Source organism: Equus przewalskii, chromosome 9 (assembly GCF_037783145.1).
Source record: "Equus przewalskii isolate Varuska chromosome 9, EquPr2, whole genome shotgun sequence".
Lineage (NCBI taxonomy): Eukaryota > Metazoa > Chordata > Mammalia > Perissodactyla > Equidae > Equus > Equus przewalskii.
Window position 1 is genome coordinate 26,268,587 of NC_091839.1, and position 10,851 is coordinate 26,279,437.

At 41.0% G+C, this 10,851-nt stretch overlaps 1 long non-coding RNA gene across 1 annotated transcript; it reads left to right on the top strand.

Moving 5' to 3' along the window:
* The first annotated feature begins 2,045 nt into the window (after window positions 1-2,045).
* Window positions 2,046-9,963, top strand: LOC103553602 (uncharacterized). Its single transcript, XR_545498.2, has 2 exons — window positions 2,046-9,346; window positions 9,510-9,963. It is a non-coding gene; the product is annotated as an uncharacterized lncRNA (long non-coding RNA).
* The last annotated feature ends 888 nt before the right edge of the window (window positions 9,964-10,851 follow it).

Genomic DNA, 10,851 nt, shown 5'->3' on the forward strand with positions numbered 1-10,851 from the left:
TGGGTAGGAAGACAAACAATCATAACATGGTGCCGCAATAAGTGAGGGAGATGTGAATGTTATGGGAACAACGAGGGCAGAGCAAGGGTTAGTGAAGCCGTGGGTGATAGAGAAGGGTTCTCAGCGGTAACCTGGAGGAGAGGTGAGAGGTCCTCAGGGAAGAGTCGAGGGCAGGCCCTATTTCATCACACTTGCCTTTCTCCAGCATGTGAGGTCCATGGGAGCAGAGGCTCTGTGTCTCTTCTCTCCACAGCTGCAGCCACGGAACTTCACAAGGGTGTCATTTGTTCACGAAGCGTTAGTGGGAGGAGATGAGGGGATATGAAAATGCACGCAAGTGCAGACACAGACTATTCAGGGAAGGCGAGCAGAGACAGGAGGCTGAAGGTTTCTGTGCGTGGAGAGGGTGGTAAGAGGTGAGGCTGCAGACGGAAGCTTAACACCATGTCTCACCATTTAAAAATGAATAGAATAACTCATTCACGACACTTTCAATTGAAGGTAAGATGTTCATAGTACGATATGACAGTTAAATAGGACACTATACATCTACCTACTATGGTTTAATAAGGAGTAAAATGTGCATTCAACCTGAGGAGTATTTTTCACTTGCTTGTGTGATTTTCACAGGAATGTGAGCTGCCCTGGCCACAGCCTTCCCACCCTCAGTTGAGGCCAACTTCACCCTTCCAGTTGCTGAGCCCACAAACCAGGGACTATCCTTGATTCATTCTTGCTCTCACTCCCCACATCCAGTCCTACACACGTCCTGCTGGCTCTGTCCGCACAATGTATCTGCAGTGGGACCACTTTGCACCACTGTCTCTGTGACCAGCCTGGACAGAGCCACCATCTTGTCTTCTGTGGGTTTGCTCATCGGTTGTCTGACGGTTATCCCTCTTCCTCCCCTTCTTCTCGGCAGCATATTCTCCACTCACCAGTGGTGTCTGCATTTTGGTCAAATCCTGTGATGGCTCCCATTTTACTTAGAGTTATTCAAAATTCTCATAGAAACCTGGACACCCTTACAGGTCTTTCTCCCGTGTTTTTCTCGACCTCCTCCTTACACTCTGTCTCACACCTGGTTCCATGTGCACTGGCCCTTGGCTTTGCCTGGGACATGACACTGCTGCTTCCTGGGTTGGGGTGATATACACAAGACATCTGCCTGGCTTACTCCTCCATCTTTTCTCAAGCACTGCCTGAAACAGTCACTTGTGCATGAGGGCACCCATTACTCCCAGGAGATGGTGCATCCTCCCCTGGGTCCTGCTCATCCGCTAACCCAGCTCTTTTTTTTCTTTCATGGCACTTACCATCATGTACCACATCGAAGATTTTATTTATTATTTGTTATTGTCCATCTTTCTTGACTATAATATTGGCTCAGCAGAGGCAGATCTTTGCGATTCATTTTCCCTGGTCCCTTTCAGATACCAAGAACAATGTGTGGCAGACAGTGATGCTTGACCGGTGCCTACTGAAGCTGTGAGGAAAGGTGTCTGCACTTTCTGCAAGGTCATTTCTAACCCTCAGCCATTTTGTCCTAACTGATTCTTTCCTTCTCCCTTCCAGGCTGCCATGGTACAAAGTTATCAGAATTGAAAAATAATCATATTTTGGAGGCAAAACCCTTCTGATTGGCAAAAAATGACGTGCAGCCTTCTTCTCAGCTTCCTTCTCTCCCTTCGCAGACCTCAGTGTCCCTGTCTCCCTGTCACTGTCACCTGGTCTTGTCCAGGCCCCTGAGAAGTGTTTTCTCTACCCGGTTCTCGGTCTGTCTCTCTAATTGCTTAATCATGACAAATGGTTCCTAATAGCTTTTAGTAATTTGCACATGTCACAGTTGTTTTTCTGGGAAAATTTCCACTCCCCATGCAGACACTGTCCCTGCACTTCCAGGGGAAAGGATAATGAGTCCCCAGCAGGGAGGTGACCTCATTGTTTCCCAGCCTCATCTCGGGGATAAGATGCCCCCTTTGCACTTGTGCTCATGGCGTGACCATGGTGGCTACTGTCCCAGCAAGCAACGGCATTTGGTAAGTGGGCCATCTTTTTAGACAGAGAGCCGGATTCCCAGGAAAGCAGAATGTTTCTCTAGAAACCTCCTAAGAAATACGGTGTGGACATGACTTCTCTCCCTACCCCCTTGGCTGAAACTGAACACAGAAAAAGACATGCAGGAGGGACATTTTCTGAGGGTTCATGAGACGCAGTCACTCTCACCTCCTGTCCCAGGGGGCCTGACGTCTCCCTGCACCTTGTCTGTGAGCGCCCATCTGGAATCCTCTCCCTGAGCGCAGACCCCTCCCTCTCAGCCCCTGCTCCTGCTCACAAGATGCTGCCAGTGTGCTCAGCACTTGGCTTCTGCTTACACACCTGGTGTCTGATGGCACCTGCGACAGAGGACTTTCCCGACATCTGTGCTGGCGTGTCCTGCTTGCTTGGCTGTGATGGTGTGTCTGTGAGAACTTTCTGTGATCAGTGCAAAACCGGTCACCTTCATCTCCTTGACTCTGGGTTCTGCGGAGCAGCACGCGCTTTCTGGCACCAGTAATTTCATCTCTGAGACCACTTCTGGGATGGGTGTGAGGAAGGTGAACTGTGTCTCCCATGCAGTGAAATAGAAATCTCATTTTTGTTTAAAGTGACAGAGACTGCCAGGCTTAGGGAGCAGGAATGATCGGGGATTACAAACGTGTGAACGTCTTCCCGCGACTCAGCCCTGTAACCAGATTAGAAGTGCGGTGACAGCCTGCGACCCTCTGCATCTGCCCCAGATCCGCCGCGTGTCCGAAGCTGTCAGCCGGCTCGGTCTTCCAGCGGCGAAAGCTCCGCCTGCTCCAAACGGGAAGAGCTGCGGGGCGGGCGCGCGCCTGTCACCGCGCGGGCAGCAGGATGTGCCCGGGGGTCCGGAACTGGGCCTCCGCAGGATGCTTTGAGGAGGGAAGGAGAAAGGCCTTTGTTTTTCCCTAAATGAGCGCCGTTCTTAAAGGGCACCAGGGTCCTCAACCACAGCTGGTCCAGGATTCGGATAGTTTCTTGTTTGAAAATATTTACCAAAATTCTGTTGTTCTCTCTTACTCAATTGTCTGGCCTGCGTATAATTCAAATTTATTTTTATAACTCCTTTATGATTTAACCGGGCATTCTCCTATCTCTCTTATTTGCTTTTATTTGTTGTTACAAACTTTTTACTTTGTTCCTAAGAAAAATTTGAACAGGTTTTTGTTCATATAAATGAAATTCGTGTCTTTTACTCACCCACTTTTCTCTCCATCTTCTATAACTCACACTGAGGTTAACCTGTTGTTGATTATTGTGTATCGTTCCAGAAACATTTTTTTATTTTTTAGCACCTGTTTCTTTTAAATAATCTGCACTTCACCTAGATTCTACTATTTCCCAAATTTCAATGCCAGGTAATTCATTTACTGTAATTTAATAACTTGCTAATTAGTAAAGTAAACAAGTAAAATATTATTGCAGAAATAAAGACAGTTCTTGTTTTGATGAATCCTAATTTGAATTCTATGGGAAACGTAAATTTTAGGTGATTATAAAATTTTCTGTCAAATCAAATGAATAGAAAAATTTATTTTTTACTTAATAATATCTTGTAAATGTAGAAAGATTCTATTCTCATTCTGCTTTAAGAAATACCAAACAGAAACCACAATTAACTCATTTAATTTTGTTTAGATATGATCACGCAAAATTCTAAGATCAAGATTCGTTACACAAAGTGAAGCTGTGCCTCTAAGTTAAACGTTTGGCAAAGAAATGTATTTTTAATGAAGCATTATATGGCTTTTAAAATTTATTTTACATGTGCATGATAATTTTGAGAGAAACGCATTTTATATTTGATGGTACTTTTTGTCCCGAGAAAGGCTTGTTTATATAATTTCTCTGCCAAGAAGACATATGCTCTCATCTCATTGTTTAGGATGGGCACTTAAAATCTTACCAACAACCTCCCTTTCATGTTTTGTTATATAAAATATTTTTCTAATATTCTGTATTTCATCTTTATATTTTTGTCTTTCATTTTATTTGTCTATTTATTTGCTTAAGTTTCAGTGCATGGTTATGTATCCTAGTAGTTCGTTTTAGTTTTCTGCTTGAGCGGCTGCCACCACAGTATGGCAACTGACAGACAGGTGGTGTGGTTCCACGACCGGAAACGAACCCCAGCTGCGGGGGTGAGAGCACTGAATCTTAACCGCTAGACCCCAGGGCTGTCTCTGTCTTTCGTTTTCCGTGAGTTCTGCTAGCGCATATTCTAATGTTCCTAGATTATTGTATGATGCCCCACTTTCTTCCTACTGCTTCATGTGTATTTGCCTCAACTCATGTTTTTAAAAAGTACACACATCCTATATGATTAATCTACAGTATTTTAATTTGTATGTTCATAAGCCAGTCTAGGAATACATTTATCTCAATGACATGCAGTAGAAATTTGCCATTTTTCCAACTACATGTCCAAATATTTTTATGCCGTGTATTTAATAACCTTTTTGCAACTAATTTTTATCTCATTTTTAGTTATACACTAAGTTCCTAAATTGTTGTATACCTTAGTTCTTAGCTCTCTGGTTTTTAAAAAATTAATAGATCCAATGACTTTTCTATCTCTGTATCTATTTTCCTATCTACCTACCTATCAAATGCTTAAAATTATTTTTTGGACTCTCTGTTCTATATCCTTGGTTCGCTATAAACAAGCTGTATAATTTAAATGAATATTTGTGAGAACTATTCCATTCACTCAATTTCATTTCCTTTCTCCTTCTTCTTCTTCTTCTTTTCTTCTTTCACCATTACAGGATATTTGGGAAAGTTGCATTTAGTTATAAATTACGCTTTTTGTACACACATGTTTAGTTGATCAAATTATTTGAAATATCAAAGCATTTCATGCAAGATCATTGTTTCTGTCTACATTTCGTTAGATCCTATTTTGTGTTCTTCATTTTCTTGAAATATTTATTTAATTCCGTGGTTGTTCTGTACATTTGCACACGTTTTCTCAAAACACTTTTTTCATCATATGTTCAAATATAACACTCTCTCTAGAGAGAAAAATTAGTAAATTATTCATGTTACTAAGCATTTGAGCGTTTTCTAAACTCTTATAAGTATTAATGTCACTTTATTCCACTTACCAATTAGTAATTTATTTAGCAATTATTCAACTGAGTCATCTCCACAGGTTAAAAGGTAAATGTGTGATTGCCACGGAACTAAGTATGGTTGTACTTTTACCTTCTGGATTGTCCTTGCTAGAGACACTGGATACTGAATTTGAAAAATGGTGGATTTCAGCATGTGATCTTATTTCTGAACGATTTTCATGTGCTGCTAATTATAACCACTCTAATGCTTGAAAAGGTGCTCTTTAGTGTTGGAAAAAGTAAAAAGTGTACTAGAGGTAGTGCTCCCTTAGGAAACCACAGCTTTATCCGTTACTGGGGTCTGGAAGTGGGAGTCAGTAAGTCTTACCTAAACAGTAGATGGATTTTGTCTGTGTGCTTTAGGTTTTAATTGGAAATTTGCTTTTGTAAAAATTAAGGATATTTTTTAAAAACAATCTAGAGTTGATGACATGGTAACACAAATGTTAACGAAAAGTTAGGACTGGGAACGGCCACCCATTTCCTTGGGCCTTGCATTCTGCATTTTCCAATTCTGCCCGAATGGCTGGCCTCCTTCCTTTGACTTGACTCTCTGAATAGGGAAGGCATTTAAATTTTTGCACCTGGCTTCTGAAAATGATAGAATACAGTAATATAAAGAGACTTCAATTCACCACAACACTATCTGAAAATTGCAGGCTAAGTGATGCACGGTATACAATTATTGTGCCTGGGAGAAAAAAAGTGTTGCAGCAGACAAAGAGTAAAGTCTCCATATCTGTTAAATGTTGAGATAAGAATTTTTAAACATTAATATGAAAATTTCCAGACATCTACAAAGGATGGGGAGGTGAATAACAGACCATGTGGATGTACCACCCAGCTCCACCAGGACAATCCAGGGCTCAACTCACTTCATGTCTAATTGTACCCAGTTCTCCAGGAATTAATTAAGTTCAAGCAAATCCTGGCAGCCATATAATTGCATCTCTAAATACATCATTGATTTCTCTAAAAGACAAACACACTTTTCTTTTTCTTATTTACAGTATCTTATCCTCCATAAACATATTAATTCTTTGGTATCATCGAGTACCTGGTCATTGTTAAAATTTGCAAGGGTTTATTAAATATTCAGAATATTTTCTTTGAATCAGCATCCAACCAATTTTCTAACCATTGTATAATATTTATATGTCCCTTGATTTTGCTATATTTTACAGATACCCTCCGTCTTTTATCTTGAAATATTTTGTTTCCTGAAAGAGGTCATTTATCATACAGAACTCTCCTTATTCTGACTTGGCCTACTCCCTCCTTGAGGTATCTTTCTGCATGACTTTTTTGCCCCATAGTTCCTTAAACAGATAGTTATTCTACTTAACATTCAGGTAGACTCATTCATAGGTGTTCATGTCTACTTCTGTCTACTTCTTTTGCATCACATGAAAATATAATATACACTTGTCTCTATTTTTGTGACATTATGATCCATGTAATCAGGAGGTTCCTGTATCATCAGCCAGATCCATCCAGTAGGATATTCACCACTGACTGGCTCCTAAGGAGTTTGGCAGCCACTGAGGTTCAGTGACTGTACAGTCAGGGTAAGGATGACCCAGGTCAGTCCTCCCTTTGCCTCTGTTGGGTGGAAACCATCTACCAAGAAGAGAAAGTTTCCTGAGGAATAGTTCTGAGAGAAAGAAAGATCTTGATCCTTCTTCTTTATTTCATTCACGTTTTCATCGTGGTGATTTGGTTCTTTACCATTCCCCAGTTGTAAGGATTTTTTTGGTTTTTTTTTATAGCGGTATTAAACATATAGGTTTGTATATATTCATTTTAATCATTACAAATATTACTTGGTGCCATAAACGTCCCACCCTTTGCCAGTGGGACTCCTTCATGCTAACCTTTCTGTTCTGTTCCCATGAACCTGGTGGTCTTTGGTGGCCCCTCTGCTTTCTTGTGCAGGAAGCTTCTGAGCTCCTCCCCCGCACTGCCTGCTCTAGATGTGGATCCAGCAGTTTCGTCAGGAAACTTGTCTTGCTTTCAGTAAAGACGATATTTAAAGACTATGTATATATACTATATGTGTGCATATGTAAAATCTGGAAATGAATTGCTCATCATATTTATTCATAATATTATTACCTAAACATTTTACTTTTATTTTGTTCAATTATTTATCAATGCAGAACAGGTAATAAAATAATTTTGCTTAAAATTCAGTGGAAATCCTCTTTGCTTAGTTAAACCCTAATTTGGAATAAAGTTACATTTATTCCTTATTTTTTTTAGATTTTCTCTTTAGGTTTATGAATTATATTTGAAAATATTTTTGGCAATTTATGTATTTGGGAAAAATATGTATAAACTTCTAAACCAAACCAAGAGACAGTCAGAGCAGTGGAGCTTCGTCCTGTCTCCCTGGCAGTTTCCTCTCTGCCTCACAGCTACCCATTTTAGAGTTTTTAGGATTTATTCTTGCATTTTTAAAATATAAAGATACACAAAAACATATCAATGTATATTTCTCTCTGGTTCTTAGTAAAATAAAGCTAATGGCACAGGATGTCCTGAGGCTCTCTTTTTGTTTCTTTGCACATCACAGTAAGTCCCGTCAGGGTTACAGTCAAGAGAACGTCCTCATCGCGACCACAGCAGCCCCGGCTCCCTCGTAGGAGGCGCCGGGATTCATTCCACCCTGCGCTGACTGAAGCTGGGAGGTTTCCAATCTTTGTCGTTTAGAAATTATGCTGCAAGAAATAGATTTGTGGTTTCAAAAGGCCTGTTCTTCATGTTCGTTTGTTGCCCTTATTCTTTTTTCCTATTTTTGTGTTCCACGCTTTTTCTGCCTTTTTTGGTTTTAATTGAGCATTTTATATAATTCCTTTTTTTCTCCTTTCTTAGCATTTCAGTTATACTTCTTTTTTGTTGTTGTTGTGGTTGCCCTGGAGTTTGCAATCAACATTGCTAACTAATCAAGGGGATTTTTCCTTAAATATTTACTGTGTGAATCTGGTCAAGCTCCTGGAGTAAATCTCTCAGTATTGGGGGGGCTCCCTTATGACTGGGCCCCTGGAGTCTCTAACTCAGAGTTGCCGGCACTGAGCCTCCTGCAATTCACCAATTACAGTTCAGGTTTCCTGCCTGGCACTGGTTCCCATGGCAGCTTCTGCTCTTCAGTTTCTCTGCTCCGCTGGTCCGTGACTCTGTGTGATCACCCATATGTCCCTCCAATCTCAGGAGCAGCAGTTTGCCCTGTGTCCTACCCTCTCTTACGGGTCCAAGAAGAGTTGTTTGTTTTCCAGTCTGTTTAGCTTTTTACTTTCTGTGAGGTCAGTGTGGCAAGTTCCAAGCTCCTTATACGCAGAACCAGAAACCAGAAGTCATCCTTCATGTTCAGATTCACTGGGAATAATGGATTTTTTGAGAAAAGACATTTCCTGGATGTTATGAAAATAACCCAATTTTCTCTTTAGTCTCCAGGTTCCTCTGATTCAAATAAAATCAAACTGCATCATCTCTACATGGACGGATTGATTTTGTTTTGTTTTGTTTTTTAAGATTTTATTTTTCCTTTTTCTCCCCAAAGCCCCCTGGTATATAGTTATGCATTTTTAGTTGTGAGTCCTTCTAGTTGTGGCATGTGGGATGCCACCTCAGCATGACCCAAGGAGCGGTGCTATGTCCACGACCAGGACCCGAACTGGCAAAACCCTGGGCCACTGAAGCAGAGCACGCAAACCCAACCACTCCACCACGGGCTGGCCCCTGGATTGGTTTCTATTAGCTTATATTGGAGTCTTAGCTTCCTCACTCGGATTGGTGCTGGAATCCTTGGAAAGTGTTTTCTCCTTTGTCTTTATAATGTTACTTTGCTCACTGCACACGTCTTGAGACCCACAGACCTGATTCTCAACCAACTGGTCTTACTTAACAACTTGGTTCTTTTCTCTAAAGGGATCCCTCAGACAGTGGTGGCTTTTGGATTGAAATCTTTTCTCAGTGATGCTGGATGTAAATTTGTCTTCTGTTTACACAGAGAAGTCATGGTGGTTTCTCTCAGCACCAGCTGCGTCCTCAGTAGATCCCAGGCCTTTAAGCTCTGCCCCAGTTTCTCTAGTTGGATGGAGCCCAGAATGTGAGCCCCAAAGTGCTTTGGAGTCTGCTGTTTCATCTGCTGGATCCTACATCTCTTGGTAAATGTTTATTACTATGAATGTAAAAGACCCAAAACACAGCAGGAATATGAGTGTGGAAAACACTTACAGATACTGTTGGTCACTGAGTCCTGAGAGACTGGTATTCTGTATATCTGCAGTCATTTACTCCTTACTGATGGTGTGTGTTTGGGTCTCATAGTGGCTCCATGGTCCTTGTCCTGCACAAGCACAAGCAGCAAGTCCACCACGTTCACCGCAACAGACTTTGCCCCAGACCCTCCCACAAGGCCAGAGCCACAAGCGCCATCCTGACCCTGGTGAACATGTTTGTCTTCTTGCACTCTCTAGCAGGTATTCTATCATTTTGGATGACCCACCTTGTGAATCCACCCTACTGGCTGAAGAAAACCTCTGTCCTGGAGTCTTAGGCTTTCCAACATTCAGCTCCTTGGTGTTCATTTTCACTGAAACCCGTATCTCGGAGTTGTGTTTTGTCTGCTGGACGAAGAACACAAGTGCTCCAAGCATGGTCTGTGGCCATAAATTCCCTCCAGAACATCCTACTGTTTATTGGAGTGCTTTTCTCAACCTTTGTGGGCTTATATGCAAGGACTTTCAGATTCAGTATTGAATAAAAATCATAATAACTATGACTTCATATTGCTTATTGGTTTGTCAATAAATGAACATGGTATAATTACTCAAATATATGGCTGTGCCTGAAAAAAATTAAACTTAGAATTACCATATGATCTAGCAATTCCACTATACTGCAAAGAATGGAAAGCAGAGATTCAAACAGATATTTGTACCCTAGTGTTCACGGGAGCGTTATTCACAATAGCCAAAATGTGGAAACAATCCAATGTACACGAATGGATGAATGGATAAACAAAATGTGGAATATATGTACAATTGGATATTATTCAGCCTTAAAAATGAATTAAATTCTCATACATGGTACCACATGGGTGAACTTTGAAGATATTTTTGTAAGTAAAATAAGCTAGAAAAGAAAAGACAGCTCTCGTATGATTCTGTTTGTATGAGGTATCTAGAGTAGTCAAACTCGTAGAGACACAAAGTAGAGGACTAGTTACCTGGGGCTGAGGGGAGAGGGGAATGGGGATGTTTGTCTCCCGAGTTTGGAGGCTCACTTTGGGGTGATGTAAAAGTTCTAGAGATGGATAGTGCTGAGAGTTGCACAACAACGTGAATGTACTTGATCCCACGGAATTCTATACCTAAAATGGTTAAGATGGCCCATTTTATATTATGTCTATTTTACCACAATAAAAAGTCTAAAAATAATAATTACTCAAAGATGACTTTCTAGAACGGTAGTGGCATTCTCTACTGAAATTTGAGAATTTCATGATAATGCCATGTCAGGAATTTTCGGTGTTTTGGAGTTCTGAGGTAGAAACTGTTGGGGAAATATAACTATAAACAAAATCTCTGCTGACCCACAAAACCTCTCCACACAAGTAGAAAACTGTTATCTTGTTGAATAAGCATGAAACCAGGATGTGATGCGCATC